Source organism: Neofelis nebulosa, chromosome 6 (assembly GCF_028018385.1).
Source record: "Neofelis nebulosa isolate mNeoNeb1 chromosome 6, mNeoNeb1.pri, whole genome shotgun sequence".
Taxonomy (NCBI): Eukaryota; Metazoa; Chordata; class Mammalia; order Carnivora; family Felidae; genus Neofelis; species Neofelis nebulosa.
This window is the reverse complement of record NC_080787.1, coordinates 60874191-60890693: the sequence shown is the minus strand read 5'-3', so window position 1 is coordinate 60890693 and position 16503 is coordinate 60874191. Positions and strand designations below refer to the sequence as shown.

General features: G+C 38.0%; 1 long non-coding RNA gene across 1 annotated transcript; it reads right to left on the bottom strand.

Moving 5' to 3' along the window:
* Positions 1 to 731: 731 nt before the first annotated feature.
* LOC131514397 (uncharacterized) lies at positions 732 to 14065 on the bottom strand. Its single transcript, XR_009263058.1, has 3 exons — positions 13955 to 14065; positions 9679 to 9800; positions 732 to 918 (listed from the first exon to the last, which is right to left on the bottom strand). It is a non-coding gene; the product is annotated as an uncharacterized LOC131514397 (long non-coding RNA).
* Positions 14066 to 16503: the final 2438 nt, after the last annotated feature.

Genomic DNA, 16503 nt, shown 5'->3' with positions numbered 1-16503 from the left:
GAATCTTCAAATTTTCCATCAATATCTCTGATGCATAGTATGTAACTTCAAAGGATTCAAGACAAATTATGGTGCAGAAATCAAATATGTATTTAAATTATTTATTTATTATATATATATATTTTTCCTACTAATGGTCCTTGTTTTGAGTTTTTAATGTTTATCTTTTGAAAATTGTTTCTTTTCTTGCATAGTGCTTTTGTTGACAGGTGAGGTTACCATTAGGAGATCCATCACCAGTCAGAAGGTTTTGCTTTACAGCAAACCACATGTACATACTCCATTTTCAATTACACTCATTAATATTCAAGGTCTTTCAGACTGGGAACATTGGATGACACTTGGTATAAGAAATCATATGGTTACCATGGAGATTTGGAGCTATTCTAGGTATTTGACCTCTTTTCTTTACTGCAGGTAATTTATTTTATGACATCAAAAGTTGCTTCCCAGGATAGAGTTTACTCTTTGATAAGTGTCTTTATAATTCCTTAATGCCACTGGTCTGAAAGGTATGTTTTTATGGATATATTTTGTTCTTATGTGTTTTTAGTCCATAATATTATCTTTGAATATTACTAATAATGATAACGATAATAGGCATCATTTATTGGGCACCTACTATATAGCTCACACATGATCTTATTTAATTCTCAAAACCTTTCTTTGTGGTAGTATTATCAATTAGGATTAAGGTTGACAGAGAGAGAAGAATTATATACCACTAAACAATGGCTTAAGTAGATGGTTTATTTCACTTTCCTGTTCCAGTATTCCAGAAACAGTCCAGGGATGATATGACGTAGTGGCAGGGATTCAATCTTTGTTTTATACTTCTGGCATACGTAGCTTTCATTCACAAGGCTACCTCAAGGACAAAGCAGGCTGTTATAGCCCTGCCATCACGTCATTTTCCAGCTGTTGGAAAAAGGAAGGGTGCAAGAGGTCACACCCTCTTTCTTTAAAGACACTTCCCAGAAGTAGCACATACCATTTCCACATATATCCCAGAACTTAGACCACACCTAGTTGTAAAAGATTTTTTTTTCAATCATTTATGTGTCTAGCTAAAAAATTAAGATTCTGTTGCTGAGGAAGAAGGGGAGAATGGATATTGAGAGACAGCAGTATCTGTTGCATTTGAACTATTATTATCCCCGTCTCACAAATGGAGACACTGAATCATAGAGAAAGTAAACTAAGATCTCACAGCTGGTACAGCCAAGATTCAAACCCAGATCTATCAAACTTCAGAGCCCTTAAGCACTACTTTGGAGTACCTCTACCTTAAAACAGTTATTTGACTTTATTCTGTCTCTTCATCTAAATTAGTATAAAGAAAACCTTTCTGGGGCACCTGTGGCTCAGTCGGTTAAGCATTCAACTCTTGATTTTGGCTCAGGTCATGATCTCACAGTTCATGGTTTTGAGTCCCATGTGAGGCTCTGTGCTGGTAGCGTGGAGCCTGCTTGGGTTTCTCTCTCTCTCTCTCTCTCTCTCTCTCAAAATAAATACATAGACTTAAAACCAAAAACCAAAAAAACCCACCTTTCTGACTAAGTTGCTAGGTCAACCTATTGAAACAATGGAATTCTTTATTTTTCTAAGTGTTCTTGGCAAACGACATAGTACTGGTATCAACTTGTGCAATGAAGACTTTACTTCTGCTGACCTTTTGGGTAAGTGGATTCACAGAATTTAGTGACAGGTTTAGAAAATTGCCGAGCTGACAGATTAAAGTCTTATTGCCAGTCTTCTACTTGTTCAAGGTTGCAAAAGGTTTAAGTGTCATTAAAATATGCTTTGCTATCTTATTGATGGTTTAGATTTTAAACAAGGCAATAAAAAACAAGGTTTCCAATAGGATCAATAAGAATAAATAGAAGGAATATTTACTGTATGAAAAAACAGTATTATTATGATTTATTCTTCAAAGATAAAATTTTAAGTTAATGATAGCAATTCTTAGAATAAATCAAACCATACTTTTTCTAAGTTATTTGAAAATTATCGCATTTAGGTGGTTAACCTGTGATTCTCTAATATCTCACTTGAGTAAAAATCTAAATCATACAACATATTATGAACTAAGGTTCTCTTCCTTCCTTCAATTTCATAGTTTTTTGTTTTGTTTTGTTTTGTTTTATTTTGTTTTGTTTTGTTTTTTGGCTCCAGTTTTATTCAGCTTCTTGTCTCTGCCTAGTTTGTGAGGGTTTTTAATCTTTCTTATGTCTGCCTATTCTTCTGCTTTTCTAGCGAGAGCATCTGCATGTGAATGAATACATCAACAAACAAGTAAATACCATGTTTTATAAATGTCACAACTTAATGTTACTTTGTTGCTTAAACTTTTCAACATTTTACAGAATCTCTACACATTTATCAATACTTCTCTCATCGCTCCTCGGCCTTTTGTCTAAGATCAAGTGTCTAAGATCAATCTTCTCAAGAATACTATTAAAATAAATTATATATATTATATTATATTATATTATATTATATTATATTATATTATATTATATTATATATATTATTCAACCGAAGTTCTTCACTTAATTAGTTACAACAATACTAGGGATACTGAGTGACTAAGGACAAGATTAATGATTCAGTGGTTTACCTAGAAGTAAAGTGACATTTCCACTGCTGTGACAATTTGCAGAAAAGACATTTCAGTATGAAGAAACAAAATTTGGGTCCAAGATGGTAATGGAGGAATCTCTTTGCAGATTCATCTTCCTTGGGGCACAGAAAAAGAGCCATGATTTAAAGGTCTCACCAGCCCTTGAGTGTCTAAAATGGCAGGGGACATGAGGACTGCTCTTGAGAGTCAGAGGGACTGGTGAGCACCATTGTTTATGCTACTTCTCCACCTTGATAGCATAGACAGAACCAGGGCCCGGGCATCCTAGCCAGCCTGTCACTTCAGTGAGTCCTGGGCCCCTAGCCCATATCACCCCAGCTGGTGCCCCAGGGCCACACACCTGCCCAAGCTCCAGCCATAACACTAAGGTGGTCCTAGCATGGTGCATACCAGAACACCCCTGGACAGTACCCCTGGAGCTCCAGTTGTCTGGCCAAGGCAACAGGTGCAAAGCACCCTGAGACATACCTAGCCCACATCTGCTTCAGCTCCACCAGGGCACCCTCTGTATGGAGTGCCCTGCAACCTCCTATCACCCGCCCACTGCAGCTCTAGCTATCCTACCAGTCTCCCTATACCCTCTGTATCTCATACCCCCATGCCCCTATATCTCAGCTCCAGGTGTCCTGCTAGGATAACCCTCTTTGGAGCACCCCAGGACCATCCAGTCTGCACCTATTTCAGTTTCAGTCATCCTGCCAGGGAGCCCTCTGCATGGAATACCCTGAGATCTCCCCTTGCTCTAGCCTGTACCTGCTTCAGCTTCATCTGTCTTGCCAGGGCATCTCTGTGTAGAGTGCCCTGTGATCCTTAGCCTGTGCCTGCTATAGCTCGAGCTAGCCAGCCAAAGCCAGGAATATGCAGTCTACCCAAGGAAAGGCCTAACAAAGCCATTCCTTTGAGACAGGAAAAAGTGCTTTTCCATTTAATTCATAGAAACAAACACAGAAAGTCAATCAAAATAAGAAGACTGTGCTCCAAATGAAAGAACAAAACAAAAGTCCAGAAAAAGAACTCAACAAAATGAAGATAAACAATCTACCCGAGAAAAGCTTCAAAATAATGATCATAAAGATACTCAGGGTTGAAGAATACAATAATTGAAATGGAAAATACACGAGACGGAATCAACAGCAGATTAGAAGATGCAGAAGAATGGACCAGTGATCTGAAAGACAGGGTATTGGAAAGCAACCAAGCTAAACAACGAGAAGAGAAAAGAATTAAGAAAATGAAGATAGATTAAAAGATCTCTGGGACAAGATCAAGTCTACTAACATTGTCCTTATAGGGGTTCCAGAAGGAAGAGAGAGAGAAGAGAGAGAGAAAGTAGCAGAAATCATTTGAAGAAATAATAGCTAAAAACTTCCCTAACCTGGGGAAGTAAACCAAATCCAGGTCCAGGTAGTGCAGAAATACTATAAAAAGAAAAAACAAGGAAACCCCCCAAAAAACCCCAAACCCAAGGAGGTCCACACCAAGATACATATAATTAAAATGTCAAAGATTCCAGATAAAGACAGCTTAAGAGCAGCAAGAGAAAATCAACTGTTATGCACAAGGGAAACCCCATAAGGCTATCAGCTGATTTTTCAGCACAAACTCAACAGCCCCATTGGCTCCAGGTGTCTCCGACGCCCAGGCATAGGCAAAGGATATGAGACTAGCACAATTGGCTTGAATCAAACAAGACTGATTTTCCTGGGACCAAAGAAGGGTCTGTCCTCCCTTGGATAATGTGCTGAAGGATAAAAAAATTTGAGCTTTTGTTAGCAAGGATAAAGCAGTGTAAGGCAAACAAAATTTGCATTGCACATTTTATTTTTAGAGAAATTATACTCAAGATAGAAATTCAATATAAAATAAGTACAATATCTTTATCACCCACAAGTTTAGGTATGGTGCTTGGTACCTGATCTAAAATCCATTCATTCTTTAGTCTTTCAATAACTATTTTTTGACCACTTACTACATGTCAGCCGCTGTTCTCAGTACTAAAGTTAGAGAGATGAACAAGTTAGATATTCATCTGTATTAGCAATGCTTTCAGCAGCAAGTAACATAATAAACATTTTAAAATGGCTAAACTCATAGACACATGTAATGTTTACCTAACAGAAATTGAGGGCAGGCAGTCCACAATCCAACCCCCCTAAAATGTTACCAAGGATACAGATTCTTTCTTCTCTGTGTCCTTAGCATGCTGGCTTTTGTCTTTATTCTTGCCACCTCATTGCTCCGTGGTTGCCACAGCTCCAAACATCTCATCTGATTTCAAATCAGAAAGAAGTAGTAAAAGGAAGTTCTTCTCCTATTGCTGTTTTTACAAGCATTGAAAAAGTCTCAGAAGCCTCCTGACAGATTTCCATGAAATCTCATTGGCAGAACTGTGCCACATTGGTATGTTTAACAGAAATAGGGTCTGGAATAGTAATTATCTTACAAAGTACTATGGGCTGTACACGTTATTGCCCCAAATAAAATTGAGAATCTGTTCATAAGGAATGACCTGGATGATGGTTAGTGTATTACAATGTCTTCCACAGTCCCCTTCTTTATGGAATTAGTTCTCTGTCCACTTCGTGGAAAGGTAGAGATAAAACATGTATATTTTTTACACTCTAGTCTTTGAAATTCTATCTGAGGGATTTATTAGGTGTTTTTTTGTATAGTTTAGTGTTTGTTTTCTACATTCAGACAGAAAAGCTGTTTGCTTATATAAGCTTGACAGGAACTGGGGATTGGGACCCGTAGGGCTTCACTTGGTTTCATCCTGTGGCTCTAAGATGTCATACAGAGGGATAGAAATGTGGAGCCAGCCACTTGTGTTAAGTATCAGCAGAACATTCCCTGGTTTCCACATAGTACCACCCACATCTTGTTGCCATCATCAGCTTATTTGTGTAGCTGCTTCTTCACTAGATAACGAGCTTCTTGAGGGAAGAGACGTTTATTTATTTCTATATTCCTACCCCTGAGGATGGTGTCTGGCATGTAGTAGGTGCTCAGTGAAGGTTAGAGGTTACAGATTATCTCTCAGAAAGTAATAAAATGTGGGGAGGAAAGTTAGAATATTATATATTAAGGAACTAAAACTTGAAGCGTTTTGAAAACAAATTTAAAAAATGAAGAATAGGTGAAAGAGTCACAATTAGCATTTGTCTTTTTTATTTATTTATTTATCTATTAATTAGTAGTTTGTCTCTTTTATTTATTTATTTTTTTCTTCTCTCTGGGAGGTACAGTTGAGGTCATGTGGTGTTTGTGCAAACTGCTTGGGTCTACATGGCACAGAAGTGGGGCTAAAGTACGAATGAGGTGGAAGTCAGAAGCAGCCTGTCCAAACAAGCATGATCGAAAGCAGTTGCCGTGTAAGCTTTATCATTTTTATAGCAATAAAAGCAGTAATGATGGACTTTATTGCAGTCACAAGCTACCATTACCATGTTAGATAAGTGAATTCAAGCAGGCCTTCTAGAAGTCACAGAATGTGTTATTGTTCTTGCTTTCTTTAAAAAATTCAAAAATAAAATCTCTCCAATGTTAATTTTCAGCATTTGCTGTTGCATTACAAATTTACATTTTATTGGTAATATTGCTCAATGATAATTCTCATAATACTCACGTTCTGGGAAAAGTCAGTAAAACTTTTCTTAAAGAGCAGGGCTTTGTGTTCACCCTCCATGTAATGCATACATCAGTGTGAGAGGGAGGAGAGAAACTGGGCCCTGTCCCAGGTCCAAGACTACCTAATCTTGGACCGTGGCCAAGTTCAGTTAGCCTATCTGCTGTTTGGTTTCTACCTCTGAGAAATAGAGGTATGTGAGATGATCTCATGATTTTTCTCTAGCTCTAAAATGTTATGATTATAACCTATTAAATGCCTACCTTGATAGGCACTGAAGAAGGAGAAGGGTTAACACAGTGCTTACCTGGCAAGTTAGATTTATCACCTCATCTCTGTAATATTATCTTACAAATTATGACGTTGTACATTTAAGCCAAGAGAGCAGCTATATGAAATAAGAAAAAAACGAAATACAATTCACGTTTGGTATAGTTATTGTAATGTCTATTTCTGCAAATATCCACTGTGCATGTGCATACCTGGAATCTACAGAATTGTGTACCTGCCCTTTTTCCACTGAATTTTATATTGTGAGCATTTTCCCAACCCATTAAAAAATCCTTCAAAAAACAAGAGTTTTCTTGAGAATGTTTTATATTGTGAAATATAACACAGATACAGAAAACTGTATAAAAGAATCAATTAGTGTAAGGTAAGCACTCTTGTAGGAACCACCTCTCTCAGCCACCTCTCTCTACCTCAACATAACCTTCTCTACTGCTGCTGAAATTTTATTGCCCCAATGACTTTTATGGTAATAATTTCTTTATTTTTGTTTGTATTTTTACCACCCAGTGTACATCCCTAAATGTTATCATTTAGTGTTGCCTAAAAACATAATTTTTACCAAATATTTATTATTCTTTCATACAAAGATACATCAACACAGTTTATTGCATTATTTACTTGCTTTTCTGAAAGCTGATGGTTTTATTTTATGTTTTGAATTGGCATCTGTTAACATAATGCCAAATTTTATTTATTTTTATTTTATTATAATTTTTTTAATGTGTATTTATTTTTGAGACAGAGAGACAGACAGAGCATGAATGGGAGAGGGTCAGAAGAGAGGGAGACACAGAATCTGAAGCAGGCTCCACACTCTGAGCAGTCAGCACAGAGCCCAATACGGGGCTCAAACTCACAAACTGTGAGTTAACCGACTGAGCCAGCCAGGTGCCCCAACATAATGGCAAATTTTAAAGCCTCAAAGGAATGCATTGAAAAGTGCTCCTCTCACTTCTGTTCTCCAGCAACCTAGCTATCTCTTTGACTAGTTTACAGGAAGGTGTTTTGAGGAAAAAGGAGTTTAAGAATGATATTGATATTTTTTCAGTTTTAATGTCCTAATCTAAGTAGCTACAAAAAATAGAATTCTCACTAAAGCATAAAAAATCCCTGTAATTGATTCTTTTTTTTTTTTTAAAGTTTATTTATTTATTTTGAGAGAGGGAGAGAGAGAGAGATAGAGTGCACACACACAAAAGCAGGGGAGAGGCAGAGAGAGAGAGTGAGAGAGAAAGAGAATCCCAAGCAGGCTCTGCATTGTCAGTGGTGGAGCCCAATGTGGGGCTTGAACTCACTAATCATGAGATAATGACTTAAGCTGAAATCAAGAGTCAGTTGCTCAAATGAGTGAGCCACCCAGGTGCCCCTGTAATTGATTCTTTTATATGAAATTAACAGATTTTCAGGAGTGGATATGTAGTTTCACACTTAGGTTAGTTAAATGCATAGCATTGAATGTTGTGTGAATTGGATGTGAAATAACCACAGAAGGAAGCCTAGGATCAAATTAGATGTAAACAGTGTTGTTGTTTTACTTTGCTTTATTGTAGAGGCACGAGACCCAAGTTGCTTTTTCTCTTTGGCACAATGGGAACTCAGTTTTCTTATGTTTTGCTGTAGCAGATCAATAAATAATGTCATGATGATAACATATGCTAATGTGAAAATACATAATTCAGAACAAAGGAACTAACCACTACATAACTACCTAACCTGCCTGATCAGTACACAATTTTCATATGTCAGAGATTTTTGGTTGCAAGAAACAAAAGCAGACTGCTTAATTTAAATAAAAGGAATTTGCTAGAAGGATTCAGGTACTCATTGTTTAGGAGAAAGGCTGGAGAATCAGGCTTTGAAATGGGCACAGCCAATACAACTTAGGAGGTTCAGGAAGAGGAGATAACAACAGTGGTCTCAAATGGTATTAAGTTGGTTTTGGATGTTTTACTAGATGCTGGTCGAAACTGTGTGCCCGATCACGGAACATCAGGTGACTAAACAACTAGAACTGCTGTTATGCTATTATCAGACACAATGAGTGATAAGTTTGGTAGCTGTATCAGCAGACTTATGATAGAAATGAAAAATTGGGGTCCAGCCTGAACATGCCCAGAAGGCACAAATAAATTACACATCCATGTATTTCAAACTCTCATGGCACCTGCCACTGCTGTATCAATGGACTTCCCTCAACTCACATCTGGGGCCTCATGAGGTGTGAGAGAGAAGGAGTGATCCCCTGTGACCAAGTGAGAGAAGAAGAGATGACAGGGCCAGTTTACACATGAATTCTCACCATACATTAGTGCCAGCAGAAAAATAGATTACTCATTACAGCCCCACCCAGGGATGGAAGGACAGGCTTGAAAGGAAATTCTCCCTGTAGGCAGTGTCATGAACAGTACAAATGGTCATTGACTAGTATGGAGAGAGAAAAGTGTACTGAGTTGTAGGTATACATTGACTCTGGGGCTGGTGGGAATGGCTTGGCTGCTTTTCAGGGTCTTGGAAGAAGCAAAACTGGAAGGTTGTCCTGGTAGGTCATCCTTGGACTGGCTCTCCCATCTTTCTGTCCTCATTCTTCTGTTTTCTCTTTCTGGGATTGCAGGGATACTAATAAAGGTAGTATGACATGAACTTTTGCTTCAGCTTTGAGGGGAGCTAACCTCTCTGAAAAGTTCAGTGAAGTATTTGTGGGCAATTCAGACTCCCAGACCAAATCATACATGCTCTGCCCAAACAAAGATACATATCTAATGATGCCTCAAACTATTGTTAGGACTATTTCTTAGCACTTGAACTGAGAAAGAAAATGAAGAGAAGCTTGTCCAGATTATTTCTGATAACTTTCAAGTATACTCCTCTGAAAATCTAACTTAACCATTTATGAAATAATTGGGTTATCAATCAGCAATAGAATCGTATCAATGAACAGACTGGATAAGAAAATTGGCTCATCCACAAAACAAGAGGCTACCTCATTCTCCTTATCCTAAGAAAAATCAATATGTAATCAAAATTTTTATTTTTTTCTTAAAACTATTCCACAGGTTGAATTTGACTATTTCTCAATACTGTCAACTCTGCCAAAAACCTAAGCAAAGAATGTAATTACCTTTTAAAGTATTTCTCCTATTCTGCTCCTTGATGAGTCTGAAACCGTTAAACAACTGGCCAGCGTTCTCCTGAGTTTAGTGTTTGGCACACACATCTCTTTTCTAAGGTTTTCTGTTCCCCCTATAAAAATAAAGGATGGCAGGATTTCCTTACTAAAAAGATAGTTAAGGGGCACATAGCTGGCTCAGTCCATAGAGCATGTGACTCTTGATCTCAGGGTCATGAGTTCAAGCCCTATGTTGGGTGTGGAGCCTACTTAAAGAAGAAGAAGGAAGAGGAGGAGAGGAAGGAGAAAGAGTAGATATTAACAAAGTGGAGAAAGCAAGCTACCAGCAGGAACAAGGAAGCAACAGAGGGAATCAAAATGTGGGATGAACTGGACATTCTGAATTAATACAGGAAAGCAAAGAAGAGAAGGAAGGCCATGTCCACGGTGACGACTGGTCAGATGGCGATATGAAAGAGGAATGAAGCATAGCTGATCATATTGTTTTGGGTGACATCATTCATACCTTTCACACTCAACATGATGCACAACAAGACACTTCATCAAATCAACTGGTTGTGTCGCCACTCAGCAATGGGGAGAAAACTCCATTAGTGAACTGACTGTATCATGAACCCTAGAGCTTTCCATGATCAGAACTCCAGCTTGAATAAAAGCCACTTAGCTCCTCCCGTACTTCAGTGACTGAAGCCATCAAGCAAATGATAAGGAGCTTTCTGATTTTTCAGAATGGCTGCAAAAAATTATTTCATTTAGCCATGAGTTGAAAATAGGAAAGGCAGTTTACAGAAAATGGTTAAGAATGGTGTGTTGGGCATCTTAAATCTGTGACTGCCAACCATTCACTTCCCCTTCTTATTTTTTAAATGTTTGTTTATTTATTTTGAGAGAGAGAAAAAGAAAGTGCACACGCATGTGCACATGCATGAGTGGGAGGGAGGGGCAGAGAGAGAGGGAGAGAGAATCCCAAGCAGGCTCTGAGCTGTCAGCACAGACTCCAACATGGGGCTTAATCTCATCATGACCTGGGCCGAAATCAAGAGTCAGACACTGAACTGAATGAGCCATCAAGGTGACCCTCATTTCCCCTTCTTGACACCACATTCCTTTTAGAGGAATTATAATTATAATTATTATTACTATTATTATTAGTTTAGCCTGGTAGGATTGTACTCCAGGATGCCTACAGTTTCTTAACCAATATTTGAGTATATGATTGAAAATAGGTTAATGAAACACTTATTGCCTGGAACTTAAATCTTGGAGGAAGATTAAAGACAGAATATGGTAGGAATTCATCTAATCCAGGAGTGAGAGTCTAGATTTTTGTCACCATGACACTATTCCTGTCATCCCCAGATCCTGGACTAATAGGGATACCTTGGGTCTGGTTCTTTAGCCTTACTGTCTGATAATGAGGGCTGATATCTTTCAGTGTTTTCTTTGTGTAAATCAACTGGAGCCTATTTCTGTTGTTTGCATCTATAGGACTCTGACTCATTCAGAAAGTGTACCTTATCAATTAGGCAGGTTAAAGAAAAGTTGAATTTATTGCTATAAGATAAGTAATATGGGACTATAGCCAGAAGTAATACTTAATTATTTATAATTAATTATTTAAACAATTTTTAAAAGCTTTTAGAAAATACTTATTAATAATATAACAATTTCATAGAGAAAAAAAACAGAGTGGAAAGATATGCAATATTGAACAAAAACCAGGAAATACATTTCAACAATTATCTCATGGCAAAAATATGAAATAGATGACAATAGGTTTTAAAAAATATCTGACATTGATTGATTGATTGCCATTGACAGATTAAAGCATAAGGCATTCTAGCTGGAGTGATTTCCTCATTACCACTCATTCCTCTTTATTTAAATCCCACACACATTTTTTTAGGTAGCTCTGTATCATTAGGTATAGAGGTATAAAATTTCAAAGCAATGGAACTTGATTTGACTCAAAGCCTCCTAGAAGTGAGAATTGAATAGTGAGTTTAGTTAGATGGGATTTAATAGGATCCAGAGTTCAGGATTTATTTCTTTTTCCCTTTGAAATGGTCAGCAGCATTGATGATTTTATGAGGGAAGAATCTCTTGATGTATCATATTAAAAAAAATGTGGAGGCCTGATTGCCTGTCACATTCCATCTGTATCATTATTGTTAAGGGTCATCAGGTATAATCCTCTTTATCAACAGACTTAATGTATTTTATTACCTTTCTTTGTTTTCCATGTGCTTTTTTTTGGCAATGGCAACGAAAGCTTATTTGTATCCTGTATCTGAATTTCATCCTCACAGAAATTATGTAAAATAGAATAGAATGAGCCATAGAATATCAAATACCATAATCTTTTTATTACAGAAGGACTTTGAGAATTATTGCCCTAACAGGTAACCAGTTAGCGTAAAGAAAAGACTGAATGGAGTCTGATGTGACAATTCCACCTAGACTTAACTCTGCTTTTTCTCAGAAAAGCCTTCTTCAAAAGACACCTCTATCTAAGGAGAAAACATTCTAAAGTCTTTGTTCTCATCTTACAGTGATAAATCTCCCTTTATCTGATGTCTGTGTGATTATGAATTTGTCACATGAACTGTACTCAGCACAGAAAATTTATAGTAACGTCTAGTTAGTGGTCAATTTTCCATATTGTATAGAGAGCTTCCTTAAAAGGTCTCTCAAACAGCAGGATCTTCCTTAAGAATGACTTTCTTTAAGGAGTGCCTGGGTGGCTCAATTCATTAAGCCTCATTGGACTCTTGATTTTGGCTCACTTCCCAATGTCACAGTGATGAGATAGAGCACCCCACCCCCCTAACAGTGAGATAGAACCAGGGACTCAGCATGGAACCTGATTGGGATTCTCTCTCCCTCTACCCTCCCCTCCCCCCCAAAAAAAAGAAAAGGTCTTTAAAATATGATCACACGACTACTTTGCTACATCAGGAATGTTTTCAGCTGAAAATAATAGAAAAATCTAAAGTTACTTAAAAATAGTGCTTTTTTTTCCTCACATGAGACAAAGTCTGGCAGGCAGCAGATTTCAGGGCTGTCCAATGACCCAATAAGTTCATCAAGGATACATCTTGTTTGCATTTTTTTATTCAGCAACACATAGCATGTTTGCTTGTTGCTTCATAGTCTTAAAATAGCTGCCACAACTCCAGGCATCACTTCTACACTGAAGGCGAGAAGAGGGAAGGGGCAGTGACAGTAAGCTCTCCTTTCGAGTTTTCTGCTTTAAAAAGAAGTAAAACTCTTACAGAAGCCTTCTATCATATCCACTTGCCAGAATATAGTTTCACACCCGCCCTGAAACCAATCACTGGTGAAGGGGCATAGCATTACCATGATTGGTTTTAGGAGGAAGGTTCCAGGGAATCAACAATCCCTACATAAAGGGATTTTATGTGCGCTGATTACCAAAACACAAAATTGGAAAGAAGAAAGGAAGAATGTTGTTCTGCATGGAGAGATATTCTTTCTACTCTTTGCTCATCTGGTTCCTTCTCACTCTTTAGGTCTCTATTTTTTTATTTTATTTTATTTTTAAGTATATTTACTTTTGAGAGAGAGAGAGAGACAGACAGACAGAGAGAGAGACAGACAGAGAGAGAGACAGAGAGAGGCAGAGAGAGCACAAGTGAGGGAGGGGCAGAGAGAGAGGGAAACACAGAATCCGAAGAAGGCTCCAGGCTCTGAGCTGTCAGCACAGCCTGATGTGGGGTTTGAACCCACTAACCGTGAGATCATGACCTGAGCTGAAGTCAGATGCTTAACTGACTGAGCCACCTAGGCGCCCTAAACCAGAACTTATTTATCTTTGGATGTGGCAAGAAAAACAAAACAAAACAAAACAAAACAAAACAAAAACCAGAAACAATATGTGCACAAAGGAGATTCACCTGACTCTTACACGTTAAAAAAAAAAAAAAATCCTAGAAGAATATAGGATATGGGAAAGAAACTCTAAGGATGTTATATTTAATGTGAAAATTTTGATAAAGTGTGTGTTTTAGGTAGGACCTGATAATAAATTACGTAATGAATTAACGTAAACTCAGTGTAAACCAGATAAGTCCCGAATGACCTTTTGGTATACTGCTTCTATCCCGTTTGCTTTCTCCGTACGTCTCGGTTACCCTACAATCTTCCCAGCATTACTCAATCCAAAACCACTTTTCATTGTTGGGAAGAGTTTCCCATAAAGTCCCCCAATTAATTCCTGTTTTCTTTCATTCCCTGCCCACATTACCTCTTGTAAATGAGCAGTTATCTCAGAGCTGGAACAGTGGGAGGGGGAGAAACCGCAGGAATGCATTGCTCCGCTGTCCTGCCCGGTTTCAGCCAACGTCCTCTGCCAGTGATGAGACTACAGGCTTGGGGATTTGGGCTTCGTTCACTTCTGCAAAAAACCTTGAGTGAAGGCCTACTGCTTGCCGGACATTTTATAGGTAAAGATTGTAGAATGAGACTGACCCCGACCCTGCTTTCATAGAGTTTATATTCCAGGGGGAGCAAATAGAAAGTAAACACAATGTAGCGGTAAGCCATGGGAAGGATGAATGCTGTGTTGCCCAAGACCATAAAAGATGAGATAAAGAGCGATGGGGTTTGAGTGGGGGTGGCTTTAGTTTGTGCTGCCAGGTAGGGGCGGCTGCTCAGACTGGGTTTCCTGTTAACTGAAATCTGCATGACAGTGAGCCAGATCAGGCTTTGACCTGCTTGCGGGTCTATTTAGGGGAGAAACCACTGGCAAGTCCCTAAAACTCTGAGTCTCAGTTTTTTCTTCTCCAAACCAAGAAACATAATGACTTTTATAAAACTGTGAAGAACAATGAAATAATTTGTCAAATAACCTTGTATATGAGTTCAGTTACTGAATTTAGAATGTATGTTAATTACCTCACTAAACACAATTCCCACAAAATATAAAGGGCTATGCAAAGGTCTGTTGTTGTGGTTCTTCTTATTGTTAAGCTCCCGACCCTTTCTTCCAGGTCAGGCTCCTTTCCTAAGATGGCTTCCAGGGAATGTTCTGAACATTACTTAAGCTGAATGTGAAAAAAATGGCACGCCTGCTCATTTTCCCTTTTTGCTTTTCCCATTCCAACTTTCGCTCAGTGTTAGGTAATACTATATAACTTTCTGACATTCCAGCCCTGAATTTTTGTTGTAACCTTTGAATCATTGTTCTCCTTGAGTCTTAGCATCCATGTGGATGCTCAAAGTACTCTCAGATCCTCTATTTGGCCAAGGGCAGAACAAAACTGCATGGGTTCTTTATGCAACCACTTCCTGCCTGGGTGATGTTAAATTACTTATCCTTGTGTGTTTCATCTATAAAGTGGGAATAAGGATAGTACCTACCTCACAGGATTGTTATTGTAAAGAGTAAATGGTTTATTACCTCAAAAGCACTTCAAATAGTAAGTGTTTCATAAAGGTTGCTTATTTTATAACCCACTTCCTGACTCTATCCATTTTTTCTAATCTGCCTTATCCAGGCTTTTGCTATCTCACTTTAAGCTGTTGCTATCCCTTGCATATAGCCACTCCACACAACCATATGCAAAATTGTCTTATTTGCCTATTATTCCTTCCTTCCTTCCTTCCACAAATATTTGTAAAGCACTTACTATGTGAATGTCATTGTACTAAGTGCTATGGCAGATTCCTAAAATAGAAAACATGGTCCTTCATTGGTAAGGTCAGAATCTAGCTGAGGGAGGATTCATATACATGTAAAATGCCAAACAACAATATGTGTCAAATAGCCATAAAATGAATATAAGGGCAGTCACAAAACATTACCTACTTTGTGTTTCCTACTTTGCAAATATCCATGCAATCCTTTATTGGCTTAATAATTTACATGCATGTTCTCAGGTGTATGCAGTATTTATTTGATTTTCCCTTTGATCCTTATATTAATCCTCTCACACTGAAGTACCCTTGACAAGAGGGAGAAGATCTACACCAGAGTTGTTAGTGCATAAGCTCCAGGGGCTCTGCTCTGCTCCTTGCTAACTGTGAGATGTTGGGAAAGTAGCCCAGTTTCTCTGAACCTGATTTCCTCTCTATGAAATGGGGATAAAATGTTGATGTGGGTTGATATGAAGATTGAATGATATAATCCATATAAATTCTTAATGCCAAGCCTGGTATTTGTAAGTGCTTGATAAACACAAGCTATACTCATAACTGTTTTTTATAGAACTTGCAATAAGTGAAAATTCGGTATAGTTCACATGGTGCCTAGTACAGTGCTTTGTAAAATAGTAGACAATGAATTCATTTTGTTATTATATAGGTTATCAACCATGCAAACTCTACCTTCACCCTCAAAAGCTTAAAATGCCCTTTTAATATTTACTAAAATAAGAAGAAAACTAGTAAATATAGGAATTATTGATATTGAAACCAGTAGACATTGTTCTCTTCGCAAGTATCTTGTTTCAGATCATTGTTCTACTGATATTAACAAATACAATGGAATGTCAAGTGTTTGTTACCAGACTCTAAGTGAAATAATAAACTAACTTATTAGACTGTATAACATTTAAAAAGATAAAGCAAGGTAAAAGTTTTTGCCTATAACACAGGTTTTCTATAGAAGCAGAGCAGAAGAGGGGTGCCAGGGTGGCTCAGTTGGTTAAGCCTCCAACTCTAGATCTCAGCTCAGGTCTTCATCTCAGGGTCATGTGTTCAAGCCTCACATTGGACTCCATGCTGGGCCTGGAACCTACTTATCAAACAATAAACTTTGTGGGGTGCCTGGGTGGCTCATTCGGTTGAACATCC